Genomic DNA, 14069 nt, shown 5'->3' with positions numbered 1-14069 from the left:
TTTTTTTCTAGAAATCAAAATTCCCCCCCTCCCCCGACGCCATTTTTAAATGATCCGGGCGACATAGTGTAACGCGTGCGCTAGAAATTAAGGTATTATTCAATGTTTATAACTACGTAGAACTATCATTAATTTGTTTTTGTTTTTTTACATAAATTTCAACAAACGGCATCTCTTCCCCGTATAGTCTGGTCTTCCTAGCTAGGCCTCTTCAGTACCTACGAAGACATCAGAGAGGTTGTTACGCTGCGTTACTGCAATAGTGAAGGGTAAAAGGAGAAAAAAAAAGCATCAAGACTCTTCAAACCAAGGAGAAACTAGCAGAGATGAAGGGGATAGTGTATTATCGCTGCCCGGCTTATCACCTATGAGTGATTAATACTTTCTTTAGAAAGGTGGACCAAATGCCTCATTGTTCTCTAGTAAGTCAGCAATGTATACACAATCATATGTGAAAATTTCATGCCAATCAGATGAATACACATGGCAGGACAAGGGGAAAAAATAGAAGCCGATATCTTGAAATGTTGTTTTTTGAACTTCAAATAATGTCACAACATCGGTAAAAACTCTGATGAACTTATGTTAGGTATCATTCTATACTTCAACAACAACATAATTTTTAGTAGGAATCAGATTTTTTAATTTGTCAAAAAAAAAAAAAAAAAAAAAATGATTCAGGGACCCTAATTTTTTTTTTCGAAAAAAAAAATCCTTAAAAAAAAGGATAATCAATTCCTACAAAATGTAGATATATAAACAAATTTTCTGTGATAAAAAGTTTAAAGTAATTAAGTGAAAAATTAGTTTTGTGAGTTAAAAAAAAAAAAAAGCATTTTTTTTGTAGCCGCTACAATTCACTCAAATTTAATGAAATTTACAGAAGAGCATTTCTTTACACAAACAAACAACATATTAAAATATCAAAACAATTAAATGAATCAAAAGTGAGATATGAGCCCAAGGAGTTTGCGGGATGGCCCCCTCTCAAAAGAAGGAACTAGTTGTTTCATATGTGAGTTGGAAATTTTCCCCACAAAAGGTGATAACAAACCCGCAAGCCATTTAGAAAGCTTGCTATTATAAGAACCCCTGTGAGAAGTGATGGGGCTTAATGGTGTACCTTCTTTGTGCAACTTAGGAAGGCCATAGAAATAAGGCAACTTGGGAGTGAAAACGTTAAATTTAGAAACATATTCACTACTGGTGATCTTACGTACTTGCCTGTTAAAAGAAGCAGCCATGTCATGTATTTTAGTTGTTTTTTTGTGAGATTTTCGTAGGTGTTGTGATCATTGAGAATATCCTTGGATTAATCAACGTACAACTCAAGGCCTAAAATAACTACTTTATATTCTTTATTTGTCTTAGTGATGATGTTACTCAGTTTTTTTAGAGCTTCCAATCCTTGTTGATAACGTTTGGGTAAACCATTATTCTTAAGGCAATCAGAGATGCTATTCAAAAGTACACCTTTCAGACATAACAGATCTTTATCGTAGTTGTTGTGGGCCAAGAACTTGTCAAAAACCACGAGGAAGTCCATGGCATTATGCTTTTCAGGATTTAAGGCAAAATTCAAAACGAGACCTAACACTTCTAATTGTGATTTTGATAGCTCTATACTGGAAATATTAATAACATTCTCCGAAGAGACAAATTTTGCCCAAACACTGCTGTTGCATAACCTTAAAAGTTTTTTATTGAGGATCACTTGGTGGTTAGGACTTATGACACTGGCTTGTTGATGTTGTTATGCCTTCCGTGAGGATATAAGGAAATATGTCTAGGAGGGGTTCGTACTTAGTGGCCTTGATGTGGGTAAGGCAAAACCAAACGGAAGTTAACATAAATAACTAATTTAATGAATAACAAAAAGCCAACAAAACAAATATAAGAACTTTACAACAACAAAATTAAACAATTGACAATTAATTCCTCAACCGAAAACCAAGTCATGAGAATATAGATTACGTGGTGACGCCACGGTACTAGAGCAAAAGCAATATGGGAGAGATAAAGTTACGCGCCGCTCGCCAGCGAAATAGTCTGCTCGCTCTATGTTGTTGGATCTTTAAGGCTATCGACCTATAATGAGGTCATTAAGTCCGGTGTGAACCTGCGATCCTTTTTATTCTACCATTATAATTCCCACAATAGTCCAGTAGTGCGCAAATAAAATACTACTTTGTCAATAAGTAAACGGTCGTCTGTCAAAAGATTTGTGGTGCTCAGCTGAATTTTCTTAATTTGGCAATGTTGTATGAGCGCTTGGCGCTGTGTGTTGTATTTTGAGCAGTGTAGGAGTATGTGTCTTATGGATAGTATAGTGTTGCATGTGTTGCATTGGGGAGGAAATACGCCGTCAATATATGGTTTTAAGTGGGTGAGGCGGGTCGAGTTCATCCTCAGTCTTGCTATGGCGATTTCCTCGAGTCTGTTATTTCTGTATGATGTCGACCAATCTGTTATGTGTTCCTTTTGTTTGTGAGAAATGTCGAGATTGTTCCACTGGAGTTGCCAGTGGGTGTGTAATTGTTTTCTTAGTATGGAATTGAAGGTGCCTATGTCCAGGGGTATGTCGGTAATAGAGTCTATTTCTAAAGCAGTTTTGGCTAAGATGTCCGCTTTCTCATTCCCGAAGATCCCAATGTGACTGGGAACCCAAGAGAGAGTAATGGACTTGCTAGTTATCGACAATGTGCTAATGATTTTGCCCAAGAGGAAGTTCTCCATATGGTTACCTGTCTTGATTGATTTTAGTGCACTTAATGAATCTGTGAATATGACGAATTTACTATGTGTGTCGGATTGAGCATATTCTAAGGCTTTATATATGCCGTAGAGTTCGGCGATATATATGCTCGTATGGTTCGGCAATCTGAACATCATCCGGGTTTTGTTGCAGTATAACCCTGTCCCAGTTTTGTGGCCGCACTTGGAGCCATCAGTGTACAGTGCCATGTGGTCATTGTACTTGTGGATGGTCTCCAAGGTCTTTTGTTTTAGTTCTTCTGTGGATGAAGTCTTCTTTTGTAGGTCTTGGTTAATGAAGATCTTCGGGGCGATGTTTTCCCACGGTGGTAAGACGGTGGCTTCAATCTGTTCTATTGACCACAGTGGCACTGAATATTGCTCGCACAAGGATCGGATCCTGATGGAAAGGGGATTTAGGCTGGAGTTGGTGAAGTGCTCATATCGTTGGATTGTCTCCTTGCAGGGATGTTGAGGGATGCGAAGCGCTTTGGCGACGTATCTTAGGGCAAGGAGCTCGCGCCTGTAGTGGAGGGGGGGTACGTTTGCTTCGACCTCCAGCCTCTCGATCCTTGTGCAGCGTAGTGCTCCAAGTGTTATTCTTAGGCCTTTGTTTTGGATGATGTTCAGGGGTTGTAACGTGGCTAGTGTTGCCGAACCATAAATCTGACACCCATAGTCTAGTTTTGATCTAATTAGGGACTTATAAATCATTAGCAGGGATTTCCTATCTGCTCCCCAATTTGTGCCCGTTAGTTTACGTAGCAAATTAATTCTCTTGTTGCACGCATCAACTAGGTATTTTACATGGGCCTTCCAGTTTAGCCTGGAGTCCAGTCTCAGGCCAAGAAAAAAGGTTGAGTTTTGTACTGGAATGGGAGTACCATGTAATTGCAGATTTATTTCTGCCTGGGCTCTGCGTGAAAATACAATTACTGTTGACTTTAATTCCGAAAACTTAAATCCCCATTTGTCAGACCAGTCCTGGAGCGAGTCCAGGGCCAGTTGTACGCGAGAGCCGGAAAACTTGGCATTCGGAGAGGAATGCCAGATTCCGACATCGTCAGCGTATAATGAGTATTTAAGGTTCCGAGGTGGAGCGGGTAGAATATCGTTTATCAGCAACATAAAAAGTGTGGGGCTTAACACACTTCCCTGTGGTACGCCATTTTCTTGGGTGCGTACTGTTGAATAGTAATTTTGAATTTTGACCGAAAATGTGCGGTCTTTTAAATTTTTTTGAATGAAAATAGGGAGATTCCCTCTAAGGCCAAGTGCATAGAGTTTTTCGAGGATACCACGTCGCCATGCCATGTCGTAGGCTCTTTCTAAATCAAAAAAGCAAGCAACAAGATATTCTTTCCTCTCGAAGGAGGAGAGGATATCTTGTTCTAATTTGACTAAATGGTCAAGACTACTTCTATTTTTCCTGAAACCACATTGGGCAGGAACTATTAAATTTTGAGATTCTAGTATGTATTTCAATCTGTTATTGGCCATACGTTCTAATACTTTGCATAAGCAGTTGGTAAGCGCTATAGGGCGATAAGAGGAAGGACTCTTTGGGTCCTTCCCCTTTTTGAGAATAGGTATGACGTGGGCATGTCTCCATGTTTTTGGGAATTCTTGACTAATCCAAATTGTGTTGTATATTTTTAATAATTTTTCCAGTGAAATTGAATTCAAGTGTTGCAGCATCTCATACCTAATCTCGTCTGGGCCAGCAGAGGTTCCTCTACACGAGCTTAAGGCTTGTTTAAGCTCGTGTAGTTGGAAGGGGGTGTTATATTCGTAGTGTGTCTGTGTATGGAAGATCAGAGGTTCTGCTTCCCGTGTTTGTTTGTGTTGTAAAAAGGTTGGTGAATAGTTATTCGTGTTGCTTGTTTGCGTAAATGTGTCTGCGATTGTGTTTGCGATGTCCAGGGGAGCATCTACAAACTTGTTTCCAATTGTTAGGGTCTTAATGTTGGGCGTGTATTTGCCGTCTATTTTACGGACGGCTGACCAGATTTGTGATAGAGAAGTGTTTGCGTTTATAGTTGAGATGTAGTCATGCCGAGACTTACGTTTGGCATGTTTTATTGTTCTACGGGCCTCTGCTTGCGTCTTTTTAAAAGTAATGAAATGGGGTGCAATAGGGTTATTTTTAAAAGTTCGATATGCCCTATTCCGCTTGCAAAGTGCTTTTCTGCAGTCTGATGTCCACCAAGGAACTCTATGCTTGTGAAATACCGAGGTTTTTGGTATATGCTCATGCGCTGAATTCAAAATAGAGTTTGATAAATTGAAAATTTTGTCATCCATATTATCCCCTGTGATGTTGACGTTGGTGGTTGTGCGATACATTTCCCAGTTGGCCTTTTTGATGTTAAATTTGGGACAGGGAGGGGGTGAGTTGTCTCCGTAGGCTGGAGGAGCCGTAGTGTTGTTACCCCCTATTTTTATTATTACTGGGAAATGATCGCTTAGCATGGTGTCGTCATGCGTATCCCATTGGGTGTTGTCAGACAACGCAGGAGATGATATGGATAAATCTATACATGAAAATGAACCCCTAGTATTGTCTACTCGAGTGGGACTGCCAGTGTTTAGGAGGACCAGGTTGTTTGATTCGAGCACTTCTTCCATCTGCTCCCCTCGGCGAGAGGTTCTTTTGCTACCCCACATGCGATGGTGGGAGTTAAAATCTCCCACTATCAGTTTGTGGTGGGGTAGTTGTTTGAAGAGCTCGTTTACCTCCTCTAGTGGGAAACGAGGGTCGGGAGGTAGATAAACGGAGCAGATGGTCGCGAGTTTGTTGTTTATTTTAGTTATGACAGCGACTGCTTCCAAGGTGGTGGCCAGTGGTAATTCCACTTGGGGAAGGCAGTCGCTGACTGCAACTGCGACCCCCCCTCCAGGCGCCAACCTGTCCTTCCTATAGGTGGTATAGTTCTTCAGTTGGAACTGAACACTGGGGTCAAGGTGGGTCTCTTGTAGACATATAACTGAGGGGTTGTTGAGTGAGTTAAAGATCGTTAAGTCATTTACTTTACTTCTAATACCTCGGCAATTCCACTGGATTATTTTCATTTTTTTATTTATTTATTTATTTATTTATTTATTTTTTGTTTTGTTTTGTTTTTTGTTTTGTTTTTTATCTGCTTCGGTTTCTTCCTTTCTTGGCCTTAGTGGGAGAGGTGTGTTTAGCCCCGGATGAACGGTCTGGGCTGGTTAGAGGACTTAAAAGACGTTTTTGGGAAACGGAGATCTCCATATTGACATCCTCTTCTGTACGTGTGGACACACGTTTGGAAGGCTCTGGGATGGCCGGGGAAGGAAGGTGCGAGTGAGTTTGCCTTTGGCGGTGTTCTTTTTCCTTGGAGTGTTTGGTCTCTGTTTGTGTTTCAATGGTTCTATAGGTTTTCTTAACTGCCGAAGCATAGGAAGTTGCTCCGGAAGTACTAGTTGGTGTCACTAGTCTTTCCATCACACGCTTCCTTGCTTCGTAAAAGGATATGCCACAAGTTGCTTTTTCCGTACAAATTTGTTTTTCTATTTTGAAGGTGGGACAGTCTCGGGAGGTGGATGCATGATCGTTATTGGAGGGACAGTTGACACATTGAAACACGTTAGTAGAGCAAGTATCCGTTGGATGTTCGCCTGCACACTTACCGCATACGATTGATTGTTTGCTGCAGAATTTGGCAAGGTGACCATATTTGAAACACTTGTTGCAGCGCAAAGGGTTAGGGACATATGGTCGTGTTGGGACATGAATGTATCCTACTTTGACGTGGTCAGGGAGGGTTGTTGAATTGAAAGTGAGAATTAACAGGGGCGTGTTCACTCGCATGTTCCTTTCTCGGTCCAGTCGCGTTATGAATTTAACATCTAGTATTCCTTCCGATTTCATCTCGTCGAGGATGTCACACTCCTCCATGGTCACCAAGTCTCTGCAGTGGATTACTCCTCTGCAGGAGTTGAGTGATCTAGGGAGGGATGCAACAACATCGAATGAATGAAACTTCCTAGCCTTAAGTAGATCGCGTGTAGCTCTCCCAGAGTTGGTGGTAACTTGGAGGTCTCCGCTCCTAAGTTTTTTCACTTGGCTAATATCATCGGTAAATTGGGAAAGACATTTCTTAAGCATAAAAGGATTGAGGTCGGCTAATCGGGTCTGGTCGGAATGAATAAACACATGTCTTGCCTTGTCCGGGTCGATATTGGGGTCGTCAGGGGAAGTCTTCCTAGTTTGCAGGGATGGAGTTGAGGACTCCATCCTGCGCGTTGGGGTGGGGGGACGAGCCCCCTGGTACACAGAAAAAATGTGCTCAGCAGAGCAAAAATACAGTATAAAGGGGGTCACACAGCTTCCTTTGGCGACTGGTGACAGCCGCGTAATAGGACCACTGTGTGCCCAGTGGTACGGGGTCTACACTACTTCTAAACTACGATAGATGTTGCTAGATTTCGCCGGGCCGGACGACGAAGAAGTCTCACGAGCCAACAAGGGCTCGTGCGGATCCCGGAGAGCTACGAAATAACGAGAAAGGTGGTACAAGGAAAAAGTACTGGGAAATGCCCAGAGGTGGGTGGCAGTGTAACTGCCAAAAAAGCTTTCCAACGTAAAGCTGGACCACGATTACAGTTAACTCTAGGGAGTAGCCCTAGCAAGCTTAACTATGCTCGTGTGAGTGCGTCTGTCTGCTGCCAAGGGCTGCCGACGACTGTGGGCTCGCTCTAGGAGCCGGCAGGCATTATATACAGTTGGCGAGGACGGGAGGAAGGCGAAGGATGAACCGGACAGAACTGGTTTTCACGTCCGTCGGCTTAGAGAGAGTAGATCCCATAAAGTATACAAGCAGTTTTTACCGTACATACGTAATTACCTAACAAGTACAGGATAACACAGATACAGATATTTTTAGATACATGGAGGATGGTGGGCCATCACAACGTATACAAGCAATTTACAGTACATACATAATTATCTTACAATTAAAGGTTGACATACAGATACAGACATTTTATATACATGGAGGATGGTGGGCCATCACACACCCCCCCTAGAACTCATCAACTCAGGAGAACAGACGAGTTGGGAGTTCTAATCAGGACGGCTAAGGGCATCAGCAAGGAGGTTTTCAGAACCCTTGATAAATTTTATATCGAGGAGGTATTGTTGGAGGAACAAGGACCAACGTAATAGCCTCCTATTATTGTTCTTGTTCCGTTCAAGGAATATTAACGGAATGTGGTCCGTGAATATCCGTAAGGGGGTCGAGCTGGGTGTTACGTAGCATTCGAACTTCCGCAGGGCAGAGATGATAGACTAGTCCGTGCACAGTCGAGTTTGTCCCTTTTCTTTAGGGACCAGAACGCACGGAGCGGCCCATGGGGAATTACTGGGAACTGCCAAACCGTGCTGCACTAGATAGTCGACCTCTTTCTTCATTATCAGCTTCTTCTGGGGATGCAGTCGGTACGGGTGCTGGTGGCTAGGAGAAGTTCCTGGATACAGTTGAATTTCATGGGACGTCAGGTTACAACGGCCAGGATTATCTCGGAACAAGGATCTGTGACTAGAAATAATTTCAGAAATTTCCTTAGCTTGATCAGGATTCAAGTGGTTAAGGTACGAAAGTAGGTTGTTCAAGATGTCGCTGTTGTTGCCGACTGTGAGAGGATCGAAATGTGGCAACGTCGGTTCGTGGACTCGTGGACGGTCGGTTGACATAGGTATTTTACTGGGACCATGATTTAGCGAAAGCAATGGTTTGACTGAACTGTCTAGTGGTATTTTGGCAAGGTATGGCTTAAGCAAGTTAACATGAACAAGTTGAGTAGTTTTACGTCTGTCAGGGGTTTCTAGTACGTAATTATATTCTGACATCTTTTTCTGAATTTTATAAGGACCATGGTATTTAGCTTGAAGAGGCTGTCCAGATATAGGAATGTATGCAAGAACCATATCTCCCTCCTTGAATTCTCTCTTACGAGATTTCTGATCAAAATTAACCTTCATTTTACTTTGTGCATGTTCAAGGTTCTTCAAGGCAAAGGAATGAATTCTGGCTAGGTTATCCTTAAGGGAAACAATATACTGGTTAACAGACTGTAAAGGTGAGGTAGGAGAAGATATGATATGGTCCTTGATTACCTTGAGGGGTCCCCTTACCTTCCTTTCATATAACAATTCAAAGGGAGAAACACCCAGAGCTTCGGATGGTGTTTCACGGAGCGTAAAGAGGAGGAAAGGCAATCCCTCATCCCAGTCACGGTCTTCCTCGTAACAGAATTTACGTATCATATTATTTAACGTTTGATGACATCGTTCTAGAACTCCCTGACTGGCGGGGTGGTACGCTGTAGACAGAGACTGTTTAACATTTAATTCCTTGAGGACTTGGGTAAAGAGTTTGCTAGTGAAATTAGAACCTCTATCTGACTGTATTTCCTGAGGAATACCAAAGGAAGTAAACATGTGAGTTAAACACTTAATTACACTCTTAGCAGAAATATTCTTTAAAGGAAAAGCTTCAGGGTACCTGGTAGTGGGACAAAGAACTGTTAAAATGTACTGGTTACCCTTCTTGGTTTTAGGCAACGGGCCTACTATGTCAATCACTAGTTTCTGAAAGGGTTCACTAGTTACTTTAATGGGTTGAAGGGGATACGGAGGAATAGACTCGTTTGACTTGCCTACTATTTGGCAAGTGTGGCAACATTTAACGAATCTACTTACCTCTGCTTTCATGCCAGGCCAAAAGAATTCTGACAAGAGTCGTAAATAAGTTTTCTTAATACCTAAGTGTCCTGAGTGTCCAGCATGAGCAATCTCTATTACCTGAGTCCTCAAGTTAACAGGTAAAACAATTTGGTGACATTCTGCCCAGGTATCATCATCAGAAAGGTGACGAGGTTTATATAGTCTCATCAGTATTCCTTCGTGCAAATAAGAGGAAGGAGTATGTAGGATATCCTCCTTGGGAATGGTTTTATTGAACAAGGGAACTAGTGAAGGGTCGTTCTGTTGAGCCTCTTTGATGCTCAACTCGGAGGGTAGTGTAAGCGGGGTGGTTGGGGTGGTTGGAGAGGTAAGAGTTGGTTGGTTAGCTGGCGCTTGGGATCGTGTGATAGCACAGGTTGGAAATAGGTTGGGTTGGGTTTGCTCTATGGTAGAAGTTGGGTTATATGGTAGGGGAGAATTAGAAACAATTAAAGGAGGATGTACTAGTTCTCCTGCTAGATCGTTACCTAATATAAAATCTGCTTCAGGAACAGGTAGGGTTGCCGTTTCACTTACTCCTACGGAGACAGTATCCTTGATGAGTCCACAGTTCAGGTGCACCTTTGCCAGAGGTACTGAGAAGGGATTGTGGAAGTCCTGCAAGTATACACGTTCTCCTGTATAATTACGTTGGACTCCCGGCAATGCTGACTGAAGTAGCAGGGACTGTGCTGCTCCTGTGTCCCGTACTATTCGGAGGTTGTGTTCTACGTGGTCTGGACCAAGTGATACTGTTCCAGTTGAACGGAAGGGCTGAAAAGGATCTACAGAATTGGCAGTAGAATGGTTAAAGGAAGCTACAGATTTTATATTCTTTTGAGCTACTTTACATTTTGGGTCTGGGCAATTTGCAATTACATGTCCTGGTTTCTTACAGAAGAAACAAAGAGGGAAACTAGGGCTATCAATTTTCCCATCTTTACTACCACTAGTTGGTTTTACATGAGGTTGTTGGCGGTTACTGTCCTTTCCAACATTTTTGTGAATCAATGAGAGGGTATCAGTCAATTTGGCTGCTTTCATAAGGTCAAATTCCTCCTTGTCAACAATGTGAATTTTCAAGTAGTGAGGAATTTTACGCACGAATTCCTCTAATGCGATCAAGTTCACTACTTTCTCAAGATTATCGGCTGATGCCGATTTAATCCACTTTCTTAACGCTCGTAGTTTGTCTGACGCGAATTCCATATATGTCTGATGGCTAAGTTTGTTTGAATTTCGAAATGTTTGTCGATAACCTTCGGTGGAAATTTCATAAGCGGAAAGAATTGTCTGTTTGACCGTTTCGTAATCAGTGTTATTTTCCAGATTGTTACATACTTGTAACGCTTTTGTGGACAACTTTGGTTTAACTAACCATATCCAATCTGCTTGGGGAATTGCAAAATGTTTACTTACTTCTTCAAATTCTCGAAAAAATAAGGTTGGATTCTCGTCTGAGAAAGAGGGAATAAGTTTGGTGTACTGCAAAATATCTAACTTACTTGAATTTGAAACCACTTGTTGACTTGGGGTCGATAGTTCGAGTCGTTTCATTTCAAGTTCGTGTTGTCTTTGCTCTCTTTTTTGCTCTTTATCATGCTCTCTTTGCTCTTTATCATGCTCTCTTTGATGCTGTCTTTGCTCTCTGTCATGCTCTCTTTCACGCTGCACTTCGAGTTCCTTAATTTGCAGTTCATGCTTCATCTTCCTTTCAAGTATCTGATACTCTAGAGGGTCTAATTGAGTCTCTTTCGTAGGGCTAATGTCTAATTTGGCTGCAACTATTTGTTCTAAGCGTTCAAATTCTCCGTCTTCGTCTTCCGTTTTCTTTAACTGATCTATGTGACTCAATATTAGTTGAACTAATTCAGTTCTACTAATGTTCGCTGGATACGTTAATTCCCATCTTGTTGCTATTTCTTTTAGACATTCTTTATTTGGGTTCTGAATTATCAGTTCTTCCACCGAGGGGTTCTCAACAAAGTTTTCGATATTCAGTTCTGACATCGCAAAATTTTTACTCGCTAACAGTTGCTACTCAGCAAGGTAGAACGCTTGGTTCGCTTACGTGGTATACCGGACAAGAGATACAAGTAGAATTATAATACTCGACTCCCACGAATATTGTAAATCTTTGGGACAGAATACATTGACCAAAACTACATGCCGTAAGTAGGATAGAATTAACGTTCTCACACGTATCCTAAACGGACCCTACTTCAGTACTCTTACGAAATATACAGGTGCAAGAGTTTAACGTGGTCATGTGCAATGGCGTATTTACGATTAACTGAATTACGGTACTGGGGTACTGAGTTGCAAGTTTACCGGACAGATGGACAATTTCGATGGTTGTGGGAATACAAGTGTAACTTATGTATTACGTTTCGCTCGTATATCTCACACCTTCTTAGTTTTTGTTCGGGTAAGAGGATCCCGGACGGGCCCCCATTATATGTTATGCCTTCCGTGAGGATATAAGGAAATATGTCTAGGAGGGGTTCGTACTTAGTGGCCTTGATGTGGGTAAGGCAAAACCAAACGGAAGTTAACATAAATAACTAATTTAATGAATAACAAAAAGCCAACAAAACAAATATAAGAACTTTACAACAACAAAATTAAACAATTGACAATTAATTCCTCAACCGAAAACCAAGTCATGAGAATATAGATTACGTGGTGACGCCACGGTACTAGAGCAAAAGCAATATGGGAGAGATAAAGTTACGCGCCGCTCGCCAGCGAAATAGTCTGCTCGCTCTAGGAGCCGGCAGGCATTATATACAGTTGGCGAGGACGGGAGGAAGGCGAAGGATGAACCGGACAGAACTGGTTTTCACGTCCGTCGGCTTAGAGAGAGTAGATCCCATAAAGTATACAAGCAGTTTTTACCGTACATACGTAATTACCTAACAAGTACAGGATAACACAGATACAGATATTTTTAGATACATGGAGGATGGTGGGCCATCACAACGTATACAAGCAATTTACAGTACATACATAATTATCTTACAATTAAAGGTTGACATACAGATACAGACATTTTATATACATGGAGGATGGTGGGCCATCACAATGTGCTCTGTGTGGAAGTAACTTGAACACGGGCTCATTCCGGCAATAGAAAAAAAAAGGTATCTGGGTGGTGATCCAAAGATGAAGAAAGACTTTTTAAATTTATAATGACACCAACTGAATCCGATTCGATAAAAAAAACCCTGACGTAGGCAAGAAATCTGTAACCCAATTTTTTTGTATTTGTAAAAACCAAACATATAAGGGCAAACTTGTTCCGCCAAACAATTGGACAGGATTTTCTTTTTTGTTCTTCCTTTTCTTGCTTGCAATTAATGAAGGTTCAAATCGTCTGAAGAGTAGCTTGATATCAGGGTAGTGGTTGAAGAAGGTGCTGATTGAAGAAAAAGAGTCCATCGTGGTGGATACATCACTGGTGAAAATTTTAGAAACACATTTGTTAATCACAACTAACACTACAGTCGGAACAAAAGAAAGCTGAATACGAGTATATATATTGCAACTTCTAACTACAATCCTCTTCAGTAGTAGTGTGGGAGTAGAATGCTATCTTTAAATAGCATCCTCTTACAAAACAAAAGGAACTAAGGGAGGAATAAATACCACTACTCTCACTCTCTGGTGACCTGAGGATGACGTGAGGTCGGGTCGGGGGAGGGGGAGGATACCTTTTAACAATTTGTTTTGTAGTGAACAATCCTAAGGTGTCTGTTGTCAATTGACCCTTTGAAATATTAATAGTGGGAAGATAGTCTATTAAAGTGGATTCCACCATCTTCCTTCTGAACCCTTAAACAGACATTATCTCAGGACTGTTAATTACCAAACAAATTGTTATAGCCGCGTGTATTTACAACGAATTCTTTTGCCAGGTTTGATTGATCGTGACCAGACGTGCCGCGATGTGCTGGGTTCTGTCTGATTAAGTGTCACGGACATGAGTCCATCTGTATCCAGGGGGCAAACGTGAGGAAAGGTAGCAGATTTTCAGTAAACGATCTATGGCTGGCCGGGTTCAGCCCTCGGTGAATATACTTTTACTCTTATCTATATTTGTATACATTTTTATATCTATATCTAATATATATTCACATCTCAACCGAATAAATATACTATTACCTGTTCTCCCCTCGCCGGCAAAATGACACCGATACTTTAGGAAGTCTGTTTTGTCGGCCCCTATATATCCCGTTGAATGTACACCCGTATCGAGGCAACAATCCTCCGTGCGTATCATACACACACAAGCATATCGCAAACAAAAATACGAACACACACACAAACATTTAAATTAGCTTTTTCTCCTACTGAAGTTAATTTCGTTTCTAACTTTCTCCCCTGCTGCATTTTCTCACTTCAGTTTGCCTACCACTTAAAGTATTTTAAATTTTTCTGTCGGTTCCTACGACTTAGCCTCTTACTCTTTTTTGGTTGAGGTTACTGTTGAACAAATATCCCAAAAGCCTCCTCACAGTTACAGATAATTATATCATCCTCCAAATCCAAGTCTCCTGTCCAT

The sequence above is a fragment of the Oratosquilla oratoria genome, chromosome 31 (assembly GCF_046742065.1).
Source record: "Oratosquilla oratoria isolate Oo_2021 chromosome 31, ASM4674206v1, whole genome shotgun sequence".
Taxonomy (NCBI): Eukaryota; Metazoa; Arthropoda; class Malacostraca; order Stomatopoda; family Squillidae; genus Oratosquilla; species Oratosquilla oratoria.
Note: the sequence above shows the minus strand (reverse complement) of the source record.